Source organism: Cynocephalus volans, chromosome 15 (assembly GCF_027409185.1).
Source record: "Cynocephalus volans isolate mCynVol1 chromosome 15, mCynVol1.pri, whole genome shotgun sequence".
Lineage (NCBI taxonomy): Eukaryota > Metazoa > Chordata > Mammalia > Dermoptera > Cynocephalidae > Cynocephalus > Cynocephalus volans.
The window spans coordinates 57913892-57939914 of record NC_084474.1 but is presented as its reverse complement, the minus strand read 5'-3'; the positions used below and the strand labels follow the sequence as shown (position 1 = coordinate 57939914).

Sequence of the window (26023 nt, the reverse complement as noted above, 5' to 3'; positions counted from 1 at the left end):
CTGCTCTATCCTCCATTTTACCAAATGTTTAAGTTTTAAGCACTCAGTTAATCTGGAAGTTACATTATATGGAATATTTTTACCCCAACGTAGGGAAAGTGAATATAAATGGTCAGGGTCCCTTGGGGGGTTGGGAGTTTTGCCAAGCATTTGATGCACACGCACCCAGGTGTTCCTTGATTATTGTCTAATGTAATTGCGCATGTGCACCCAGGTGTCCTGGGTTGTCTGACTCGCACCCAGTTGTCCTGGGTTATCGGACATAAGTATAAAGGATGAGTGGCTCTGATCCATGGGGCCCTGTGTCCCTAGGACACCCCCAGGGGTACCATGGGGAGGCTGCTACTGCTGCTGGGGGCTGTTGCCAGGGCCCACGGGATGCTCCAACAGGCCACCGCTGCCACCACTGCTGCTGCTGCTGGACCTGTAAGCTCTGCTGCTGCTGCTGCTGCTGCTGCTGCTGCTGAGGAAGTTGAACACTGAGCTGCTGTTGTCTGCCACTGGTTCCTGGGATCTTTCCCAATTACCTAGCATGGATCTGCATGTGAGGGGTCTGGTGACCTGGCCTGGCATGTGAGGGGTCTGTGACCCAGTCTGTACAATGGGTTTGAAGGGTCTGTGGGCCTGAGCCCTAGCCCTAGCAATACAATTGGCATAGCTGGCAGGATTCCAACAATTAACCTAGCCAGACAATTAGCATAGCCATATACACAAGCATTTTGATAAAATAGGGTTTAAATTTATGATTAAAAATATCCCAAACCTGGGCTGGCCCATGGCTCACTTGAGAGAGTGTGGTACTGATAACACCAAGGCCAAGGGTTCAGATCCCTATAGAGGGATGACTGGTTAGCTCACTTGGGAGAGCATGGTGCTGACAACACCAAGTCAAGGGTTAAGATCCTCTTACCAGTCATCTTTAAAAAAAAAAAAAAAAATATATATATATATATATATATATATATATATATCCCAAACATGACACAGTTGGCACTGTGTAAGTTCTGATGTGGGCTTGGCCAATTTGAAAAGGAAGTGCCTGTCAAATGTTCGCTATATATGTTATAGTTTGATTATGCTGGCTTCTGGGGACGACAATAGCACATTCTTTATTGGTTTTCCTTGTAACAATAGGAGAGAGGCCTCATGTCATGTGTGTAAGAGGATAAAATCTGTCCAGCTACATAATAGGATCTATGGCATCTCCAGTTTTGCTGTATTTGTTACATGTCAAAACAGCAAGATATAGATTATCTCCTGATAAACATATTTTAGGGATGTCACCTGAGGGCTTACAGGATCCCCCAAAATATGTACCTGAGTACATTGTACTTTTTATCATATTAACATTTAAAAAAGTCTAAGACTGTCTCCTTTAAAAACTGAACATTAAAGCAATAATGGCAGGCAGCTGGTTTTAAAAATCTGTTAAATCTCATAACTTGCAGAATGCTATCACACACTCAGCATCACTGTAGGTACTGAAAGGAAAGCAGAGAAGTACTAAACTATTTCCTTCCCTGGAGAAACTCAGAATTAGTTGGAAGGATAACATTAGCAACTATAAACATTTAAGGACTGATGCAAGACCCTATACAATTAAGCCCTATCATTATGTGGTACAGATTAAAGTGAGGGTGCTTAATTCAAGTCCATGAAGAAGCTTCTCATGTGCAAAATTCTGCAGGTTCATGTGTGCACTTTCCTTGGTACAGCACCTATTTTTTTTTTGTTTTATTTGATTTTTTAAAACAGATTCCCCCCGCAAAAAGAAAAGAGCCTTGCTATAAATTCAACAGAACTTGGGGAGAGAAGAGAAGGGAGAAGGGACTGCACCGGTCCTTGAAAACAAAGGTGCTTCAGGGTAATGCGCAGGACCCAGAGGAGGAGGTCCCAGCCATGTTAAGTTGAAGGACTGAGAACACCAGAGAACTTGGGCCTCAGACGAGGACTCTGTGGCAGGGGTGCAGGAAGCAAGACTGGATGGGTCTGGTGGGGCACTGAGAGCGAGGCAGAGCAGCGTTTGGGCTTCAGGAAGCCAGGAGCAATTTTGGGGCAGGAAAATTATATAACAGTAATCCAGACTTGGTTTCAAAATGAAAAAACCTGCAATGTATTTTTTGTTTTAAGGTAACTAGATTTGGTTATTTTATTATAGCTTAACGCTAGAAGACACTTTCATTATTTATAGTCACTGAAAACAGTAACCAAAAATAGCATTTCTCAGTAGATCCTCTACTCACCATACCTGGCCCTAAGTGATTCCTGCTTCCAATCAAACCCACTCTTAGCTGAAAAAGATTCTGAGGATACTGAAAAGAACAAGTCACAGACTATGAAGGAAATTCAAAAAAGGAGTTCCAAAAATATTTTGAGAAATGGCAGTGTTATGGGAAAGAGTGTACAAGCTCCCATGGTGATTTCTTTGAAGGTGAACACCACTTGCTTTGGTGAATAAGAAGTTCTGGTAAGTGTAAAATAAGCCCTTTTACTTTTCAGTCATATGTCACAAAATAACACAGCTTTTCATATTATGCGGTAACATGCATTTATATGTAACACACAGTATCATATTATATACACTCTTCATTAATTTTTAATCCAGGTATTAACCATGCATCCGTTACGTGCTCAGTACTGTTCAAATCACTGTGGGGATGAAGACTAAGCCAACAAGGAATCCTGAAACCTTCTGAACTGTATAAATGGGTGATGACGAGTGGAAGGCCCAATGTTCCCCTGAGAAAGATGTGCCCAGCTGTGTCTGCACAGGATCCAATTCCACCTGTATTCTTCAAGACATTGTCTTTATCTCAGTCTACACTAATCTTTTCCATCTCTGAAATTCTATAGAACACTGATAATTTAAACACAATTTAGTATTTGATTCTAGATCATGTATTCTTTTATAATTGACTTCCATGCATGAGTTTCATGTCCCTACTCCAGTTATTCCAAAAAATATTTAGACTTCAAAGACTGTACACACTGTAGAAACTATTCAATTATACTGCTAAATAACATGACATGAAGGTAGACAAGCAGGAATAAGAATAAGTGACACAAAGGAATGGGTTACTTTTAATTTAGAAGAACACATACAAAGCAAACAATTATCATTACTCCAAAATTTTTTGCTTTAAGATATTCCTATAAATATCTTGTACCATCTTTACTGGGGAAAACTGCCAATTGTTTATAAACATTACATTACAGTAAAGGACTGAATTCAGAGAATGAAGCTACTTAGAAGAAAAATTTTCCTCCTCTAACAGATTTTTATATTTTCAATATTTAAAATTTGTGAAAATGGGTCTGTGATGTTGAAGGATCATTATCTGACATGGTTAAGGAATTAGGTGTTCCATATAAGTAAATTAATAAAGTACCTAAATCTTAGGTCTATAAATGATAAAATTTTGTCTCAATCATTTTGAACAGAAAATCTTTATAAAGCATTTAAAGAATATACTGCCTTCTACAGCAGAGGACATAGGCCCTAAAACAACCTTTCCTGATGAAGAGTCTTCATTATTAATACCTATTACTAATCTGTGTCACATATTACTTTTTCACTCCTTATTTTGGCTTTTTATCTTCATTTGAGGGAAAGTGCTATCAGCTCCTTTTCACGGCTTCACTGGACATATACCCTTCTATTTCCTTCTATCTCTACATCAAGTTTGTTAATCTACTTGAAAAGCAATTAAACCCGAAAAAGCAATTAAACAATCTTACAAAGCATCACACTAAATAACAATAGGTTGAGTGAAAGCCTGAGGCTGGTTTAAAAAAGACAGAGCATGGCTTTAGTGCTGAAGCTTGTTACATCTGTTTCTAGTGTTTGCATTTTTGAAATATCCGATTTCAGATTTGTGGCTGTGTAAATTTGAGGTTCATCCAACAAGAGATTAATATCCAGAATATAGAAGGAACTCAAGCAACATAACAGTAAAAAAAACAAGTAACCTGATTAAAAAATGGGCAAAGGAGCTGTACAGGCATTTCTTAAAGGAAGACATAGAAATGGCCAATGGACACATGAAAAAATGCTCAGCATCACTCAGCATCAGGGAAATGCAAATCAAAACTACACTGAGATACCATCTCACCCCAGTTAGACTAGCCATTATCAAAAAGAGAATAACAAATGCTGGTGAGGATGTGGAGAAAAGGGAACCTTCCTACACTGCTGGTGGAACTGCAAATTAATGCAGACATTATGGAAAGCAGTATGGAGGTTCCCCAAACAACTACAGATTGAACTGCCATATGATCCAGCAATCCTGAATGAGTGTATATCCAAAGGAATGGAAATCATCAAGTTGAAGGGATACCTGCACTCCCACATTTCACAGCTCTATTTACAGTAGCCAATAGTTGGAATCAACCTAAATATCTATTGATGGATGACTGGATAAGGAAAATGTGGTATATATACACAATAGAACACTACTCTTCCATAAAAACGAATGAAATTCTGCCATTTGCAGCAACATGGATGAACTTAGAGAAAATTATGTTGAGTGAAATAAGCCAGGCACAGAAAGAGAAACACTGCATGTCCTCACTCATAAGTGGAAGCTAAAAAAACAAATAAATTTTAAAAAGAAAGGAAGAAAGATAAAACAATCAGAATAATTTGTAGAACTTTCAAAAGGAGACAGCAGAACTGAGGCCACCAGAAGTGGGAAAGGGGGAGGGGATCAGCAAGAAATTGGTAAAAGGCCACAAAAGATGGTTACATTTTGTAATGCTGAATATACTAATTATCCTGATTTAAGCATCACATACTGAACACAGGTATTGATATTCAATGCTGTACCCTACAATCAATTATGTTTCAGTAAAAAATAAAGTTTAGGTTGCAAGAAATCTGACTTCTGCATAAGCTACATATACAGCTATGTCTTCAGGTGGGCTGTTGGAGAACTTCAGAGGACTCATTTATTAAAATATTTATTGATATTTTCTATGAACCAAGCACAATAGGTACAGAGATGAATAAAACTCTCTACCTCCCACAAAGAGCTTACAATCTAGCTGGCAAGATGGGTCCATGCACAGCTAACTCACTGAAGAATGGGTAAGCTGAGAAAATAGGAAGTAAGATGGGGGAGAAGGGAAACAAGCAGAAATGTACAAGGCACACAAATGCTTAGCATGTTTGGAGATGTCTAACATATTGCTGGGATTCAAGAAGGATCCATGGAGGAAAAGGAACAGGAAGAAGGGGGCAAGGCCAGATGCTAAGGGGCCTTAAGTGTGCTGCTACAACTTTCTGTGACAAGAAAGAAATCCTAGATAGTTTTAAGCATAAATGGTGACATGATCACATATGAGCTTTAGAAAAATACCTCCAATAGCAGGTATAAGAAGTGAATTTCCATGGGGAAAAAAAGGAGGCAGAAAGACCCATAGACAGGTTACTGCAACAGTCTAGTGAGAAAAATGAGGCTTGAACCAGGACAATGGAAGTGGATATTGAGAAGAGGAGAGGGATTTGAGAGATCTCTAAGTAGAATTGGTAGGGCTTTCTTTGTTGACTGACTGGATTATAAAGGGTCAAGAAAAAGAAAAGGTTAAGGACAATTCTGGCTTCAAGCGTGGGTAATGGGGTAGAGATGGATACGATTAATAAAGTAGGGTAGCTAATTAAATTGATTTTAATTTTAGTGAATTTGAGATATGAGCAAGGCATCAAAGTGAAGACATCAGATATAAATTGTAATTTGGGGTTTTGGAGGTCAGGGGAGAGATCCAAGCTAAAAATACAGACTTAGTGAATCATCAACAGTTAGGCTGTAACTGAAGCCCTTGATGAAGAGAAGATTATTCAGGAAAAGAAGGTTTTTCTAACTGATCTTACAATGTGTCTATGGTTTTCTAAGAGAGAATAATCCTCAAACCTTAGCATTTCTGGTCACAGTCTCTTCTTATTTTGTTAACAGAACAGTAATATTGGTAGGTTTCTAAATAAATAGATTAGGGTGTTTTATAGACAAAAAAAGGTTAACTGTTTAAAATTTTTACTTTTTTATACAGTGGGTATGATTTATAGACATAAAGGTCTGGGTTTCGATTTCTGATTAAGCTCTAGTAATACATATTTAGCACTTGGTGTTTCTGTAGCTATGAAGTCTCCCACAAGCACGAACATGCCTTTGGGACGGAAACGTAGCAGCAGTCACTTTTTCAATCTCTTGGAAAACAATACTGCTCAGTGCCTTAGTAGTCAAAAGATTCACATACCAAATAAAATTTTATGGAGACTCACAATAATAAAAATGGCTCAGTAATATCATACAATCCACTATCACCCTTTTACCATGGTAATCCAAACTAAAATAGTTTTTTGGGATGCTAATAAGGATAACATTAGAAGGAAAAATTGAGCTTCCTGAATTAATATTAATATTATTGTGACAAGTTTCCTCATCAAAATCAGGTTTCCTGAAAATTTTTAAGAAAAAGAAAGGAAACCACTTCAGAATTGTTATGTTTATGGATCAACAGAGCTTGTGGTAAATCAACTTGAATTTACATTTTTTAATATATACTTATGAGCCATCTTTCTACAAAACATAGAACATGAAGTAGCTGTATTACCATAGCTATATGCTGGTTTACTAGTTCTAAAATAAATGCAGAAGTGAACTAGAGGTGGAGTAACAAGTCTTCAATCTACATCTGTCAGAGTTTAAAATTCATTAAGTCAGTAAAAAGAAGAATTTTAACACACGAATACACTGTGGGTTTTTCTGTATGTAAACAAATGCACAAAAATGAATAACTCATCTGGAAATAACTTTTATATGTTTTAGGTTAATTCTATTTAATAAAATCTTAGTTGAATTTAATGATAAAATAGAACCTGCACCACTAAACAGTGGTTCTCAAATCTTCAGGCCTTAACACCATGAAGAATACTGTAGTTCTGCAGTTTTTACGAACATTTAAGACATACTTGATTAAATGAATAAGTTAATTGATGTGCAGTAAGAGGAAGAATTTGAATGCTAAGGCAGTGGAAGCAGGACCTACAACCTCCTCAAAAATACATAGTCAAAGATAAAGAGATAAGTTCCAGAATGATATTGTTTCATTAACTGGAGACTTTTTCCCCCCTATCTACAGAAAATTTTGCTTTTTCTGGACATCTGAAATGGCGAATATCAGAGGGCAATACAATATAAGGGCACAGAATAAAATCAACGTCCATAAAAGAGTTTAAACTGAGGTCAGGTAAATTAAATTGCATGGGCCCGAGAGAAATAAATTTTGAGATCTGGGATTCTTAAAAGTTGTTGTTTATGACTAAGTCATTTGTTTAAAAGAAGCATAAACTAAAAAGTTGGGTTATGAATTAAACCTTCACAGAACCTCAGTGCAAAAGAGAAATTCAGGGATAATCTACTCTAATTTACTTATTGCTCAGTTACACCCCTAGTTAATGGCAGAGACATGCCCTGACCTCTGGGTAAAAGCTTTTTTTTTTTTTCATTATATCATATTGATTACTGGCACTCAATTACTACACTGTATATATAAGTTTGTGGGAGAAAACCCCAAATTTATCTTTTCAACTCCCATTTCCTCTATGTGTGTGCATGTATGTAGACTGGACCATCAATGAAACCCAATCCATGAGACAGCAGGAAGTGTTATAAAGGGTGCATGCACCTAGCTCAGGTACAGGACCCTTCTGTCTGGTTCAGAAGGGAACAACACTCACAATCCAGTTTGACTCCTATAATTTTGGGGAGGGGGCGATTCACAGTAGTTTCAAAGTATCCATTTCTGACTCACTATATCTCATTGATTTAAAATGATAATGTTTTATGCTTCTTTCATTAAAACCTAACAGATTTTCTCTTCGGCGGGGGGGTGACTGGCTGGTTAGGGGATCCAAACCTTGGTGGTATAAGTACCATGCTCTCCCAAGTGCGCTAACTGGCCAGCCCATAACCTAACACTTTCTTAGGCGGCTTTAAAGTAGGAGAGAAAAGAGGAAAGAAGGCAGAAGAGAGTACAAACATGCTAATCACTTTCTATCAGAGGACAAACATACTTTTTAATCCTACAGATTCATATTAAGTAATTGTCTAACAGGAAATTTCACTGAAAACTTGGTCATGTTTCCAAGGTAGCAAAAGCTATTTAGATAGAAGCCCAAAGTGACCAAGTTTAATACTCTTAACTTGGCACTATCAGAGAGTTCAATATGTTAAGTAGCTACCAATGGGGTCTGCTGCTGAGAAATCCCAGGATTTTCAATCTGAGCTGAAAGGGAAAATGTTTTTGTAAGTATTGGGCCGTGAAGGCCACAGTGGATAGAAAACCCTACATACGACATTTTTTAGAGCAGCCTTTTAAAATGGAATAAAAAGCAGAAGCTCAGCAAGGGACAGAATTGCCATCTTCTTTAAAGATGGTCAATTGGTAGACTAGGATTTCCCAGCTCTTATTACAAACCCTGAACCTTTTAACAATAAAAACTAGATAGATGGGTGGATGAATAGATACTTATTCATAAGTTAAATGAAAAAGTCAAAACTACTTTTCAATAGATGTCAACACTTTGAAAATTGGTATAGTTTGGTACATGAATGACAGCTCAAATAAACAATTCATTTTTTAAGGGTAGCCCTGGATTATCACATTTTATCCAAGAAGTAAGACTACAGATCAGTATCTAAAAATATTACATCTCAGTATCTTTAAAAAAGAAAAGAGAGAAAATCCAAGTACGAGATATACAAATTAATAACTTATTTACTAGCTCTTGCATAAAGCAGCACAAATAACTCAGTGATGTGAAAAATTAAGATGGAAAATAAGATTAAATCAACCCACTGATAATTCTAATAGTTCAAACTTTAAATAATTAGAATTGTTTCTGAACTCTATGAGAGGTATTAAAAGGCTGCTCATTACCAACCAGGAAGAGTGTCAATAAAATTAGAACTCCTTTAAGTTTACATATCCAGTCCACATAATCTAAGATACCACATTCAAATGATGAGACAGAATTACTTTCTAAAGTAATTTTGCTTTAAGATCTCTAGGGGGAAAACACTTAGATTTTTATATTATTTTCTGTTTTGTCAGAAATAGTGCTAATTACATGAGAGATTTTTTAAAAAGTCTTAATCTCAAAAGATAGCCAAAACAGATAAGATTATGAAGTTTTCAAATGCACAATAAATGTGATAACATTTTAAGATTTAATGGGTCTGTGAGTTGCCCGAATACTAAGTCTGTTAAAACAGATGAGACACTACCACAATGAAGCAAATGGTCTTACATGGTAATGTTAACACATTCAGTCAAATAGTCAATCAAGAAAATCCTGTACAAGGTTTGCTGTGTTTACTGGGAAAACAAACCCTTCCTAGCAACTGTTTAAATAAATCTCATAGATGCTACAGATCTTATTAGTGGCCTGTGATTAAAAAAATATGGATTGCTAATACTGTATCCTGACTCATCTATTTTTCCATCTGCTAGCAATTCTAACAATATGAACTATCAACAGAATGGCTAACAACAATAATTTTCTATGGCAATTTTGATGCTGAGTTGCCTATAGCATTTTGTAAGATTTACCAGTACATGCCTCAGACTGTTTTGAGTTGTTTGTGGCCTGGAGCAACATACTTCTTTTTCCCTTAATATTCCATTTTAGCTGAAATTTTTACTGTGTTGAACAGAATCTGGTTTGGTTTTAGAAAACACTTATGGAGGCTGCCACACTCATTTTACTAACCATGAGAGCAGGACACATACCAAAGTACTAGCAAAAATCAAGTGAAGCCCACTGATTAGTTTAGCTATATGAGGGGCTTTCAAAAAGTTCATGAAAGATTCGCGTTATCTTTTAATTCTATTCTCCCACAAACTTTCTGAAGTACCCTTGTGTTTTACACATACACACGCACACAGGTAAGCGGCCTTCTGCCAGTAAGGCTGAGCGACAGGGATAACAGGTAGAACTTACAGTTAAAAAAATTTAGAACATTGATATATTAAGAATTTTCCTGATTTAATTTCTGGCACTGAGAAGAACAGAATAAAGAAGATTTCAAGTCAACCCAAACTACCAAGAAGCCTGGTTTAAAGAAAACCCTACATACATCTTTAAAACATGCATTTACAAAACCAAGAGAGTGATAATTTCAGGCACTTGACACACTACAGAAGAAAAGCTGAATTCCTCACTGTAAATCCCTTATAAAACTTGATCTTAAAAGCTGCATTAACATCAGGTGTACTGGTAGGCTCCTCCTCCCCAAACAGAGATTATTTACCCCATTCTGAGCTGAGCAGCCCGTGTCTTCTGCTGACTGAATGCCTATAAATATTCTATAAATGTTATAACTGGAAACTGCCATGAAGCATTCTGTTTTGGTTGTTTAACCTCAGAGCATCAAGAAGAAACTTAAAACATTTAAATTTTATTCCAAAAGAAAAGTGAGAAAACTGTTTCTTGTGGAGACCAGTGAAGAAGGGGAAAGTGCCAATTACTGATCATTTACAATGTGTTGGATACTATCCTAGGTCACGTTCACTAAGCCATTTAATCCTAGCAGTCACCCTAGGAGGTGGATGTTACCAACTTCCTTCATTTTACAGGTGAACACACTTAGGGAGAACAGGTGACCCACCCTGTCACATAGCTAGAGGTGCTTCGGTAGGCACTCAAAGACAACATCAAGCCCACTAACATTTAGACTGGAGCCCATTGAGAGCTGTTTCTTGGGTCTTCTGAGAACTACAAAAGCACTTTGAAAACCAATTATCACACGAAACAATTTTTAACAGATTGTTTATACATTAAAAGTAGGAAAACATTACTTTTTAAAAATCCCATCATCCCTCCCAGATAATACCCAGTGAATACTTTATAAGATATTAATTTAATGTATTTTTAGCTACACTGGCCTTATGAAATAGGCACATATATGTTTATTAAGCATTTTTCTAATTAAGCAGCTGTCTAGCAAAATCAACACATTTCTACATAGCCCTTTGGGATAGATTACATAATTTTATCAATAAAAAGAGATATGTATGCTCTGATACAACCAGCAAAACATGTCTCTTTCACATACAAGCAAGACTGTGTCTGTTCAGACTGTTCCATAGTTGGTTTGGTGCCGTGTTTAGCTTGGATCTAGTGGACGAGCTACAAACTAATGAGCATTACTACAATTATCTTGTCCTGGAGAAATTTTAGCCACCCATTTAAAAAAAAGAATGATGAAATTTTAGTGTATTCCTCAGTGGTAGCTGAAACACCCATTCTTTTTATGCTTTTCAGTTTCTAGTAAATAGTTTTGCCTGTTATAAATATCAGGAAAAACTTGATTCATGCACAGCTCTGCTATACTGCAAGCAGTTCTAAAATTCTAAGCCTAGGACAATGAAATCTGAGTAACTCAAAGCAACAAGTAATTAAATCTTTCTGGGTGTTTTAAGGGCAGATAAAAAAGTTTTATTAGCATAAAATGATGTCTTATCTCAGTGATTCTGATTAACATTTTGCACAGTTTAAGGCACTGAAGTCATACATGAGGGATTAACAGATTAAGTGATTAACTTTCTTTACATACTTCAGTTTTTTAAAAAATTAACCACATGACAAATATTTGTTATGGAAGATCACAAACACTTGGAAAAAAAAAAAAAAAGATCCCCCCAAAAAGAAAACAGTGCTTAAAATATATTTGTAACTAGCTTATTGGGTAGTCAAATCTCTGTGGAGTTATTACATAAACTTAAAATAGTTTAATTTTTCTCTAATCGTACTTTTTTCAACTGTGCTATGCCAAATTTTCCTAATATATCCCTTAAGGAATTTGGGCAGATCTCACTGTTTTCTGGTCACTTTTAGTTACTGAAAGTTCAGACCAATTAAAAACTTCAGTCTTATATTAAATATAAATTTTATCCCTCCCCTTAGCATGGGCTTGTGCCGACTTGCAGTGGGGAGGAATGATGTCTGTATTCAGAACCTTCTCCCCATCTCTTCAAGGCCTAGCTCCTCTGGTGCTGGGAGGTGGGAAAGAGACAAGGATCTTATGTAAACAGTGACTTGTCAGTAGAGGGAGGTTTCCCTGGTCTTGCTCTGGTTTGGTTGATTACTGGTGATTTGTGTACAGAAGGGGTGTGTGTGTATGTATTTCCTGATGCAGTGGTCAGTATTATACTGGTGCCCATCCCTCTTGTAGAGGGGCAGCCCAACATCTCCTTTTCTGGGTGCGGTATTGTCCCCTCTGGCCTGGAAGCCACCTGGGCAGCATTATGACTTCTGATCTCCTCTTTTAGAGCACAAACATCAGGGAGGTTCTTTTTTTTTTTTTTTTTTTTTTTTTTTGTCGTTTTTTCGTGACCGGCACTCAGCCAGTGAGTGCACCGGTCAGTCCTATATAGGATCCGAACCTGCGGCGGGAGCGTCGCCGCGCTGCCAGTGCAGCACTCTACCAAGTGCGCCACGGGCTCGGCCCTCAGGGAGGTTCTTCACACTCTCCAGAGACCATTGAGACCTGAGGAAGATAACCCCTCACCTCTTCGTTTCTAGCATACTCCACCATGGTCCTTGGTTATCCTGCAGGCCTTGGCTCTACCTACAGAAGTAACCTACCCACAAAATCTTTGAGAGAGAAGCAGGCATCAATATCTCGAAACACCCAGGGACTTGCTCACTGAGTTCTGATTGTGTAGCACATCAGTGGCTTGCAAATTCAACTAGCTCAGTAAGCAGCTGGCTGGGATTACCAGATGCCAATTTCCTTTTCCTGAAGGCACCACCATTCCCTGTAATGGCACTCTGAAAGTCCTTTCACTTGACTTTAATCTAGGCAAGGAGAGAGCTACTTTCTTGCCCTTCCACTAGAGTATAAATTCCACTAGGATATGGACTTTGTCTTGTAAACAGCTGCATCCTCGGTGCCTAAAACACTGCTTGGAAGGAAAAATGGTAGGGCTCTTAGTACAATGGTAGGGCCCTCCCTTGAGGGCGGTGTCTAGCCTGAATTGTCAGTGGCTCTGTTTAGGATTTGGGATACCTTCTGCCTGCTGTTTTCAACTGTGGACTCCAGTGAGAATTCTGTGGCAACAGAATTCCTTTTCAACACTGTAGTACATATCTATTAACTCTTTTTTGAAAAGTGTATATGTGTGTGGCATCAGGTAGTTGAATTTGCAATTCAAGTAAAGCAAAATGCATATCTGGAAAAATCAGCGTATTTTTCAGCACATTTCATTTATTTTACCATAGGATAGTCCCATGCTCCATTACAAGTTTATTCCGCATGTCTGATAATACATTTATGTCAGTAATAAAGGACTCATCCTTTCTTAGAAAAATGGCTTTTGTCAAAAAATTCTTCAAAATGATGATAAATACCACAGTTTACTCATTGGGCAAACATGCATGGAATTAACTGCACTGGGAGGGCATAATTTTTACTAAAATTACTGAGTATGATTGATCATTCATACAATTTTCTACTGCAATGACATCACAATACTTACTCTGATAATTTATACTATACTAACTTCATATCATGATGTAAAAATCCACGTTTTAAAATCTATAAAATAGTTTTAAAATAAAAGAGGTCAGCTAGAAACCACAAATCATAAAATCCAGATTGTAATAGATAATTTTTCAAATGGTAAAGAAACACCTAGAAATAAATAGGATACTAATACTTTAGTTCTGAAGCATCTGAATCTGTAGTACTTTTAAAACACTACAGAATAAGAATTATGGTCTGATAGCTATTTATAAAACAATATGAACTCAAAATATGGCAAAAATGTTTTTAAAAACTTTAAAAATCAATAATAAAATTGATCAAAATTCTTCATGCTTACTTGCCACATGAGCCTTAGAAAATAAAATTTATTTTAAAAAAACATTTTAGCATTCTCAATTTTAGAATGGCATGGTTTGTGGCTAGAACAGTATTTTTAGTTTACCAGCTGTTAACAGACAAATGTATAAATTCAATTAAAACACCATGAAGAGATTCAGGTAAAAAGGACAGAAGAAAAAAAAAAAAAAAAAAAAAAAAAAGGATTGGAGGGCTCTTATAAAAATGTTCAAAAAATAAAATCCATACCCACTTTAATACTAAAGTCTTATGCAAACTTAAAAGCAAAACTGCCAACTGAATGAAACAAAAGCTGACAGCTTTTGTCCTTATTCTTTCATTATTTTTTAAAAAATATTTTCATAAATGTTATTAATTGAAGGTAAAAGAAGGTAGAAAATGAGACTCAGTGAACGTAAGACTAGCTAACTGTTAACTTAAATGTATCTTATGAGAAAGGCATCAACTTTCAAATGTAAATGGTTCAAACTTTCAACTCTCTGCTCTGGGGAGAAATAGTGTTTGTGGGCTATGTCATCATCTTAAACTGGACAACTTATATGCATAAATCATTGGAAATAAGGATGAAAAAGTAATATGCCAGTGTCATTTGCAAACAATAGCTTAGAGTAAACATTTATTACAAACTAAAATTTCCACACTTAGGTGACTATAGTAAATGAATAGTCCACAAAAGCTGCTTTGTTTTTGTTTTTTTTTAAATCTGAGAATGACACCAAATTAGATTTTTTCAAAAATCATTTTTCGGTATCGACTAATTTAATAGAGAACATGCCATTGACATTTTGTCTTTCATATTACCCTGTAAAATGAGTGCGTTCCCAAATATTCCCAGAAATTTTCAGCGCTGGGGCTGGACCACGCTGCCGTCTCTCGCAGAGGCAGCAAGGCTTTGGTTGGATCTTCTCTTGAGTAAGACAGTTGCTTTCTGAGTGGCCTTACTACTAATGTGGACAGTCAGAGAACTGAGGTGGGGTGACTTCACGAAGAGTGGCTGATCTCACTTTGCATCTACTGGGAAGCCAGGAGACTGTGGTCATGAGTGGAAACTTGGGGATCAGAATTTGAGCTCTGGTTTGAATAATATATATTAATATGAAGTAGTTTTACTGATAAATCTTAGATTTTATTTCAATACGATGAAGTTTCAACTCAGTATTAAAAAGTCCTTTTTAACAAGGATAAAAGGAAAAATGCATCTTTAATTACTGACCAAATGAAAGACATACTGTTGGTTTACCTCCTGTGGAAAAAGCAATAAAACTGCTACGTGGCTGTTAAATTCTATATGTTCTTGAGGAACTTTCCATAAGATGTTGTTAGCAAGTGACTGACAGATAATGTTACTCAAAGAATAGCTTATCCACTGGATGATTATTCTGAAGTTATTTTGTATTCACATATGATATCAAGTAACTCCCAGTCCTGAATAAATGACCCAACAGACCTAGTGATGAGTACCTAGTACCTGGTACCAACAGATACTGGAATTCCCCAAAGCATTCTTAAACAAGAATATTGGTGAAATTTCCTTTGCCTTACTAGATTCAGAGTAGAGGTGCAATACCAGAAAGGATAAACTAATTTTGAAAAATACTGCATGTAAAGGGATTTCCTTCAAACTGAATCAAATATTGTAAGCTAGTCCACACAACACTGCCTTTTTTTTTTTTTTTAAGAAAATGTAGTTTTATAAATATCATTTTTTACATTCTAGGATGTTGTTGTGGAGCAGTTGCGAGGAAGGGGGAGAGGGGAAAGGGGAAAGAAATGGGATGGAAGGAGGATGAGGAGGGGTGGGATTGAGGCCTGTGGCACATCCCCCATTCCCACAGGGCAGATCAGGGGGCTTCCAGTGGTGGCTTGGTCATTGCGGGCTGGATGCAGATGTCAGGGGGGTGTGGCAAAAGCCCTTGCTCCACACCATCCCAGCTTGGGAACCTGGGACCCTTCTTGCTGCAGCTTGGGGTTGTTGATGGGCTGGTTGCATGTGTCAGGGAGGTGTGGCCAAGGTCCGAGGCCCCCCACCATGCCAGCTTGGGAGGTCCAGAGCACTTCCTGCGGTGGCTCGGTGGTTGCCACTGGGCTGGCTGCACGTGTTGGGGGGGCGTGGCCAAGGCCTTTGTCCCCCACCCTCGGGATTGGTTGTGGGTATTGGGGGGCATTGCTGAAGCCCCAGCCATCCCCCCTTTCTGGCTTGGTAGCCCAGGGAACTTCCAGTCCTTTTAAGTGTTATAGGTAATAGGTGAAATGAGACCTTTACTAGGTAATACGAAACTTTGTCTCTGGTTATGGGCACTTTCTTTCATTTCTGTGTTGGATTATTTGCTGTTCCCACCATTTAAACTCTGCACTGGAACTAATTTGTTGTCCTCTGTTTACTTCTAAAATGGGGGAACTTCCTGTGGGGACCAGTACTTGAGCTCTGTGGTTGAGCTAAATTGCTGTTTTGCTGCTGATTCACTAGGGAAGGCTTTTTGTGCAGCTCAGGTTTTAATGGTTAACTTTATAGGCACTTCCAGCTCTTGAGAGATCCAGTGCACTTGGGATGTGTAGAAACTCTGGTCTGGGTCTGAGTCTTTTCATCAAACTGCACCACATGCAATTCTACATTCCTGACCAGTCTCTTCTGAGTGGTCCTTCGCTGACTGGCGGGGAGATCAGCTGTCCTTGCTGTGCCCCAGTGTTCTCCCAGTGGGTCCGTTGCCCCTACCACTTGTGCTGCAAACACTTCCCATGGGATGGGCCATGTGCCAGTCCTTTGCGATGACTCACTGGCCTCTGAGTGGCTCCTTTTTTTCGGCTGTTGTGGCTCCTTGCTCCTATGTGGGTCCACGGGAATCCTATTAGTGGTCTTGCTGGCCTGGAGGCCACCAAGGCCCTCTTCTCCCCTGCTGCCTCCATGCAACTTTATCAACAGGGCACAGCTGCAGCTTTTGCCAGCTCCTGCTCCATGCACTCAGCAGCTCCAGCCTGAACACGGCCAGGGCTCAAAATGGTCAGAGCAGTTTTTTTCCTTCTCTCATCATGGCTTCTCCCACCTTCATGCACTCCATAGGTCTCTCCTCCTCTTCCTCTGAGCTCTAGCAGCCCCAGCTTGGCTGTTGTTGCTTTTTTATAGTTGTAAATTGGTTGATTTGTGGGAGAGAGTGACACTGGGGACCATCTATTCCACCATCTTGACCGGAAGCCAACACTGCCCATTTCTGGATACATACGATTTACCTAAGCTCTTTTCGCCAGTTTTCAGTTAGGAACGTCCATTTGAATGAACCTCTTCCTGCTACAGTTCTTTTAACCAGAGGGCATGATCTTGTAACTCTGTCATCTGCAGCCCTGCTGCCACTTACCCACACATCTCTTTTAATCTCTCCCAGCTGTGAGAAACAGGCATGGTCCTGATGATTTTCTTCTCACAAACGCACTCACTGCCTCTCTCCCCAAACTCACTGCCAGGCCATCTAAGTAGGCCACCCTCACACTCACAGTCCACTTTATGGTCAGAACAGCCACCTGTGCTGGACGATGCTCTCCAAAGAAGGGAGAGAGAGCTCTTAAATATCGAGGCAGCTACAGACTGTGTTAGCTATCTTCTAGTTTTTCAATCACCAGAAATTGATTTTTACTGGTCTTTAACGAGTGTCATTCTGAATTATAGCAATATTAAAGAGGGCATATTTCCTACTAGGCAATTTTGCTAGGTTGACTAGGTTGACAGCAGCAGAAATTTCCCTATCCCCTGACAAGCCTGTGCTCTGAGTATTAAAAAACAAAAACCAAAAAACCCAAGACACTGTTTATGGACCCTTAAGAGGTAGTGAGTTTCTAACCTTGCAGAGTGACCAAGTATTGAATAACTGGTAACTATTTTGTAAAATCTTTTAAATCCCATTAAGAAATTAACTGATGGAACGCCTGAGGAACAGCAGCAAAAGTGGAACCAGTACAATGAAATACTATTAAACTATACTGAATCAACTGAACTGTAACCAAAGCAACTTCTGAGTAGGCAAGCCTCTTCTGGAAAGAGTTGGAGTGAAGTTAAACCGCTTGATTGGCTCAGGGAGTCTAGTCTAAAGGTTTGTAAGGATGGGAGGATTCCAGCTCCATCACTGGACACTGAGAAGTCAGGAAGATGGGTAACTATTATATCAATGGTATCATGATATAATGGAAAACATGAGGCCATTGTGCTCCACAGATATGAATAGTGGCATCTACTGAACCCCTCTCACAAGGGCAAATTTCAGCCTCTAAGGGAAGGCCAGGTCGCTAGCTATCCGGCACCCTCTGGTGGCCACATTGGGCACAGCAGATTTTCTTCCTTCTTAGAGAAGAGACCTGCTTTTCATTTTTTTTTTTTTTTAGCACAGTATACATATGGTCCTTGATTCACGGTGGAGTTACATTCTGATAAACCCATTGTAAGTTGAAAGTATCATAAGTCGAAAATGCATTTAATACACCTAACCTATTGAACATCACAGCTTAGCCTAGCCTACCTTAAATGTGCTCTGAACACTTACATTAGCCTACAATTGGGCAAAATCATCTAACACAAAGCCTATTTTATAATAAGGTGTTGAATACTTCATGTAATTTTTTGAGTACTGTACTGAAAGTGAAAAACAGAATGGCTGTAATAGGTACTCGAGGTACAGTTTCTACTGACTGCATATTGCTTTTGCACCATCATAAAATTGAAAATCTTAAGTCAACCCCATCATTAAATAAGGGACCTTCTGTATTTCAAAACTTTTTCTAGACAAGGAAGAAATCACCAATAGCACTGCTGGGCTACGGGTAGGTTTGGCACCCAAAAAGTAAGCTATTATAATAATTTTGAGAGAAAATGTTCCTCTGAATGTGTTTAAAATCCCATATGAGCAGCTACTTAAATGAAAAGATGTGGTCAGTATTTAGCTATTCAAAACTTTACAGGAAATATTCTTTTATACATAGATTCATATTGCTATGAATACCATGCACATGATAGCTAACACCCATTGAGTGCTTACCACTGGCAGACATTATGCTGTTATTTAATAGGCAATAATCCTATGAAACAGTACTATTAATAACATCATTTTTCAGAGCTTAAATTTTCAGAGGCACGAAGAATTTAAACTTCCTGAAAATGTTTAGCTAATAAAAGGTATGGCCAGATTTTGAATCCAAGGCAACCTAATTTCAGAGCTGGCACTATTAAACACTGCACAGTACAATTAGAGATACATAGTTTACCAGCCATAATAAAATTTTTCCACACACACACACACACACAAAATGGTTTCTTAAAAATTTTAAATTAAATTCAGATTAGCATAGAGACTTGCAGGTCAATGATGCTTAAAAACGGAACTAAAATCCTGTGCCAACTGAGTGTTCATTTCCTGGAATGTTTATTCACACACACCTTACAGTGGGGAGAGGAGTTTATGATTGGTCACAAGAGGCCAAGATCTAATGTTTTTCAAATCATAATATATTTTACGGTACTTTACAATTTACAAAACATGTTTGTATACATTATATTGATGGATCTCAATAATAATTCTGTGAAATGGGGCAAATAATTCTGTAAACAGGCATTATTCTTAATTTACAGAAAAGCTTAATGACGCTTAGAATGATTAAGTAACTTCCTTAATTAACATAATTCCTCTGAAATCTAAGATGTCTCAAATGACATCTAGTTTTCGCCCTCTGTTAAACAGAATAAAAATGAGATTTTTCACAATAAACCAAAAGAAAAATTTACCTATGCTAGAAAATTTGGCTTTATTTCTGCTTTATCTATAATAAATAATTCAACAGTAATCACTATTGCTGAACTAACAAAAACCCACATAAGAAAGAAATAAAAATCAGAAAATAAAAAGCCATTGAAAACAGGATGAGAACAGGTATGGATCACAAAATCACACTGAGTTGGGAGGAAAATGGTCCAAAAATTATGAGATTAAAATCAATAATTATATAAAGCACTTAGCATTTCTCTAATACTTTAATTTTGTAAAGTGCCTTCAAAAATGTGTTACTCTTATAACCCCTAAGAGATCACTGGGAAACATAATAGGCTTTTTACATGACAAATCAAGAACACTTCAAAAGTATTATGAAAGTAAACTATTTTGTTTAAAAGAAAACATCTTGTGAGTCTAATCACAACTCTAAGCCCCCAGTTCTTTCTGAGTATGAAGCAATGCCATTTGCAAACATTCCTGTGGCACCCATCCTCCACAACCCTGTCTTAATGGAGGACTCATGCTTCCCTCTCATTACAGGCCAGGTCATCAGTGGCCTTCTCGGAAACCTAACTACACAGTTATCTTTCGCTTGTGCATCTTCAACTTCTCTTACTTAGTCTTTATCATTGACGTGAAATTCTTCTATAAAAACAACAAACCAAGAAAGGTAACTCTGCCTTGACTCCCACCCACCTCTCCAGTTGTCACAATTCCATCTCTCGTCTCCTTGTGAAAGCCAAACATCTCAGAAGCATGAAGAAAACAGTATCCACGTTTTAAACTGGTAGTCACACTTCAACTCACTCCTACTGGTTTCTGCCCCCCGCTTCCAAATTGCTCTTGTTGGGTCACCAAAGTCAAATGAATTCTTTTTAGTCTCTATCTTATTTGACCCTTCAAGCTGCACTTCCCATACCTTCCTCCTTGAAGCCTCCTCTTGGCTCCTATGACACACCATGCTCTCTTTTCTCCTAACTTTACGACCACTTCTCAGTCTTCTTTATTGGCTTCTCAACTCCTAAATGTTAGAACTACTCAAGGCTCTCTGAGCTTTTTACTATATACTCCACATCCTAGGCAGTTTCATACAGACCCTTGGATTTAAATACTCTCTCTCTGATGGCAACTTTCACTTTTGTATCTTAATATAGATCTGTCTTCTGAGTTCTACAACTTAGCAAATCTATTTAGATGTCTCATGGGCACTGCAATATGCCCATATCTAAGCCTGTTTACCTCTAAACTTTTCCTATTTCACTAAATGGCTCCCCCTCCATCCACTGAGTTGCTAATGCTGAGAACATACCATTTTCATGTATTACCATGCCCTGTACTTACTACCTACCAACATATCACAAATCTATGTGCTTCTCGCTTCTCTTCATCTCTACTGCAACCTCCCTAGTAAAGCACTCCTATCTTGAGCAGCCTGTTTCAATAGCTTCTTAATTAGATTTCTTCTATTCTTGCCCTCCTCTACTTCATTCTCCATACGGCAGCCAGAATTACTGTTTAAAAATGTATACTGGGTCATGTCACGTCCCTAAGACCTTTAAACAGCTCTTCATTGCATGTAAAATCCTAATATGGCCTTGCATGAATCTAGCTCTGCCTAGGTCTGCAGCTTCAGCTTGTGCTACTCTTGCCATTACTCCTGTATTTTCCTCATCACTGATTCTTTCGCTTTCTCACATTCATCAAGCTCTTTCCACACTGAGTTGGGAGTAAAACTGCCCCAAAATTAAGAGGTTAGGATTAATGACTGCATGCCCTTCCTTTGCTTAGAATGTTGTTCCACACTCTCCACCTTGGCTCCAAGTCTTTGTTAACACAGTTCCTTCTACTAAGGACTTCCTTCCTTTATCTCTGCCTGTTGAAGTTCTACTCATCTTTAGGAGTGAGCTTAAATGTCATCTCCTCCATAAAGTCTTCCTGGTCAAGTTTTCCCTAAAAGCAGAGCGAGTTACTTTTTTCTCTATGTACCTAAAGATAATTTTGCATATGTCTATGTTATAACACTTACCGCTGCATTGTAATTATTTTTAAAATCTCTGTCGCACTAGAACTGTACAATGTGAGATACCTGAATCTAGGGCTGGGCCTTATTCTTCAGATCCTTGTACTTAGCAGGTGCCTAACAAATGCTTGCTAAATAAACTAATAGCCACAAATAAACATAAGCTTACTCCCATAGTTTAAAAGCTATCCTAGCTTATAAATCTATAAAAATGCACTTGCTTTTTTTTAAAAGAGCTAACTATCAAGGAAAAAATAATAGATATTACTATTCTAGTAACAGTAGAAATTAACAAGGGATGACTCAACATCATCCAATCTTAGACTCATCAATAATCCCTTAATAACAAGAGCCATCTTACAATGCAAAATCACCATGGAAAATTCTATTTATCAATTTATTAGTGTTTACATCACTACGGCATAAAGATATTCAGAAAAACAATCCAATATTAATTGTAAAGGATGTTACAATGATGAAGTTTCCTAAAATCAGAGTTCATCTGTATACCCACGTCCAATGAGCTGAAATGTCTTAATCAGTTTATTAGTTAGCACAATTCTCAAGCCATATTAGAAACCACAATACATATGGTTGACATCTTAACGACGGATAGAGGCCAGAAGCTTTGGGGACTCAGGTTCATGTGCCTGAAAGGCCTGTGTTTAGTTGTGTGTGTGTGTGTGTGACCTTGGTCAGAAGCACCAAGAACAGGGGTCAGAAGAGGAGGCAGAATGGAGACAATGACAGCAGACATGGTGGCCTGTCTTAGCTAATTTCAAAAGCCTTTCATTTCTCAATCACAGTAAAGACAATTTTAAAGCTGACCACAATAGATTTTTTTTAGTAGATTGTTCTGAAGGCTACTATTTTTTGGAAAGTAAAAAGCACAGTATCAGAAATATTAATCCAGAGTAAGACTGAATACAATTCTTTAAAGAACAGACTCCATGTAATATTATAAAAATGAGGTCTGACCTGAAACATGCATTTGAAATATTTAAAAATAAAAAGACAACTCTCTTAAGATCTTTTAAAGCATCGTCTGACATCTACACTATGATAAAACTCAGCAGCAAGTTTAAAGAAGTGAAACAAAACACTGTCACCATGCCCCTGTGAGCTCAAATTTGGAGAATCTTGTAAACAGCAGATTTAACAATGACAACCTTTCTTGTTTTTTTTTTTTGCCAAATTCGAAACAAATAATGCTAGTTCCTCCCCTAGAATTTCTTGCTCTTTCTGCCTATGACCTTCTCAGCTCACTCCCAAGCGGTACCACATAAATGGCTGACTGAACTGTTATTTAATCCTGACAGTTTGTCAGGATTAAATATGGTAAACAGAGTAGCATGATGTTTTAGTTAACTTTAAAGTGAACTATTTAGGACTATAAGGACGATCTAGGCCTTACGTACACTTCAGGCAAAGGAAGATATATTGGGCAGAGAAAACATCAAGATTTAACTTCTAATCCAACATATACTTAAGTATAAATTAAAGGTTTTAATTCAAACCATTAGGGGAGAAAAGTTTAATGTTCCACATGTATGTAACATAATAATGTCCTCTGTTTTATCCAGATAACTTGTCAAAACCAGAGGTATGGAGGAAACGTGAGAATCATGCAGTGGTTTCTTATAGACATGAAAACTTGGGAGCACCTTTGTCTAGTGCAGAGAGCTTTACTGCCCCACAAACTCTAAAATTGGACAGACTTGGGTTTATACAGGTTAGGTGATGAAAGGTTCAAGGTAATTATGGGGACTAATCAGAACTGCAAAGGGTACTGACATGAGGTCATTGTAACAGAGTTATACTTTTATATTTATCGGCAGTCTTAACAGGCTACAGGTAAATGTTCTTCTGGCTGTGTGGCCTCCTTGTAAGTAGGATTTTTATTCCAATAGAAAAAGAAAAAAACTGATTCCAATTGGGAACAATGCTGCCTCTTTTTTAAGTTGAGAACTGACATTCATGTTACCAGCAAAAAAAAAAGGCAAATGCATAAACAGATTTTAGTGTTGCAATAAAACAAAACTTACTGCAAAACCAATGTGGCATTTTTAATGACATGAATAATAGATACTGAGCAAGTGATAATTATTCATAATTGATTTCATCTCAAAAATAACTATAGCCAAAATTATTTTTACACAGTCAACCCAAAATGTTCCCAAATTATCTAACATCTATAAATTAAATCACTCTTGATGATTTCCCCTACAGCCATGAATGGTTTAATACTTTTACATCAAAGGAGTTTAGAGCATGCTACCCCAAAACACACTGCTCTGGCATGTTGACTATTTTGAGTTAAAGGTACTTGAAAAACAGCAAGTGCAGGAAGAACATTCTGACCTTTCTTCTCCTTAAAAGCAGGAGATGAAATTGCCATGTGAAAGACGTCCTCCCTATACCAGCAGGAAAGTATCATTCTTATCATCAAGTATGGGAAGTTGAGGCTGAGGGAAATCTGTACAAACACACCTTATTAAACTAACCCTTACCTTCCTGGTCACTTCTCTACCCAATTAACTACTCTAGCCCAGGCCCCTCTGCCTTGTTACATTTTCACAATTTACGACTCTTTGTCCAATTTACAATTTACTACTCTTTGTCCAATTCACTCTAACTGCATCTGTGGGTCTTCATTTCCTTATGAAGAATCCTGTGCCATGTAAAACTTGTATTAAATAAATCTGTATGCTCTATTCCTGTTGATCTGTCTTATGTCTTTATGTCCATCTGATTCTCAGGCCCAGCTGAAAAACCCTACGTGGGTAAAGCTAAAGATTTTGCTTCCCCTACAACACAAACACACCCTTTAAAAGACATGTGTCTTAACTCTAGTTCCCTAGTATCCATGACGCACCCTCCATGCCCATGAGTGAGGACTGAGGGTTCCTATACCCCTCCTCTCCACAAATCCCACTCATGGGTCCCGCCTCAAGAGTCCATTAGCAGTTCATTCAGCCACTTCCCATCTCTACCAAAAAGGGCCATCCCTTCTGCTCTGAAATGCTGGATGGGCTTGGGAAGCTGAAATTCTGCAGCACATAGTTGCAACGGCTGGCCTAACACAATCATCACGCCAGACGGAGTGGCCCTAATAAAGGCAAGGACAAGGAAGAAAATGGACCAAGAGAAAAGACTCTAAAAGTCTGTTTCAGGGTTTCTCTACCTCGGCACTAATGACATTTTGAGCTGGGTAATTCTTTGTTCGGCAGGGGAAAACAGCTGTCCTGGGCTTTGTAGGATGTTTAGCAGCATCCCAGCTTCTACTTGCTAGATGCCCATAGCATTCCCCACATTGGGACAATCAAAAATGTTTCCAGACATTACTAAATGGTTCCTGGAGGGCAAAATTACCCCCAGTTGAGAAGCAATGGCCTACTCTAGGGTGTTGGGCATAGAGAGGTATAGGAAGAAAATTAAAGAGAGGGAAGATCCTGAATTCAGGCCTTTGGGCTATGTGTGAAAGAAGCTAGTGGTTCCTGGGCACAAGCTTTTCTCACTCTGAACATTAGTCGATGCAATGAAAATTTTAGAGTAAGCATAAGGACAGAGCACTTGACGTCAGAGGAAGTAAGAGAAATCTGTAAGGAAGAATTCCAACCCCAAATAATTTGCCCCTCAATGACAAGGTGATACCTATGTATCTACTGAGGAGTTCTCAAACTCTTTTTTGAAAGGCTCTGGTTTATAGAGCCCATCAGGAAGCAGACGAAGATTGAAATTTGGGAGTGGGGTGGGAGATGGGAAGGTAGCTGGGAAGCAGAGAAAGGCTCACTGTAGCTAAACTTAGGCTTAAGATCAGACCAAGTTCGCCTCCTGAACCAAGCAAAGAACTGAAACACACGAGAGAGCTGCAGTGCAGCTTCTCAGCTGACTTTTCCAAGACAGATGCCTGGAATTCTCATTGAGGAAGCTCGCAAAAACCTAGACAGACCCCTACTCCTCCTTAATGTTTCCAGAGGGACTCCAGATGAGTCAAACTAACCTTAGGAAAGTAAAAGGACATTTTCTTTTCTTCCTAGCCCTTTATAAAGTTGTGTGACTTGGAGAAAGTCACCTGAGTTTTCTGTTTCTCAGCCTCTCAAATAAAATGGAAATACAACTCACTTCCCAGAGTTGTTCTAAACATTACATAAGACCACAGATGTAAAAGGGACAAGCATAAAGGTGGGTACACCTGGGTCCCTGCCCTCATGTCTCCCCTTCTTTTTTAAATGCTTTTCCTTTTAGCTCATGTATACACGTGCCCACATCTGTGCCACCAGAGCTTTCCTCCATCTGCTTTTATGTTATATTTACCAGCTTCTGTCACCATCTTGTTCTGAAATTTTTCA

The 26023-nt window shown here is 38.2% G+C and overlaps 1 protein-coding gene across 3 annotated transcripts in view; it reads right to left on the bottom strand.

Annotated features, from left to right (window-relative positions):
• The window catches only part of STK3 (serine/threonine kinase 3), a 304634-nt gene that overhangs the window by 1722 nt on the left and 276889 nt on the right, over positions 1-26023 (bottom strand). The window lies entirely within an intron of this gene.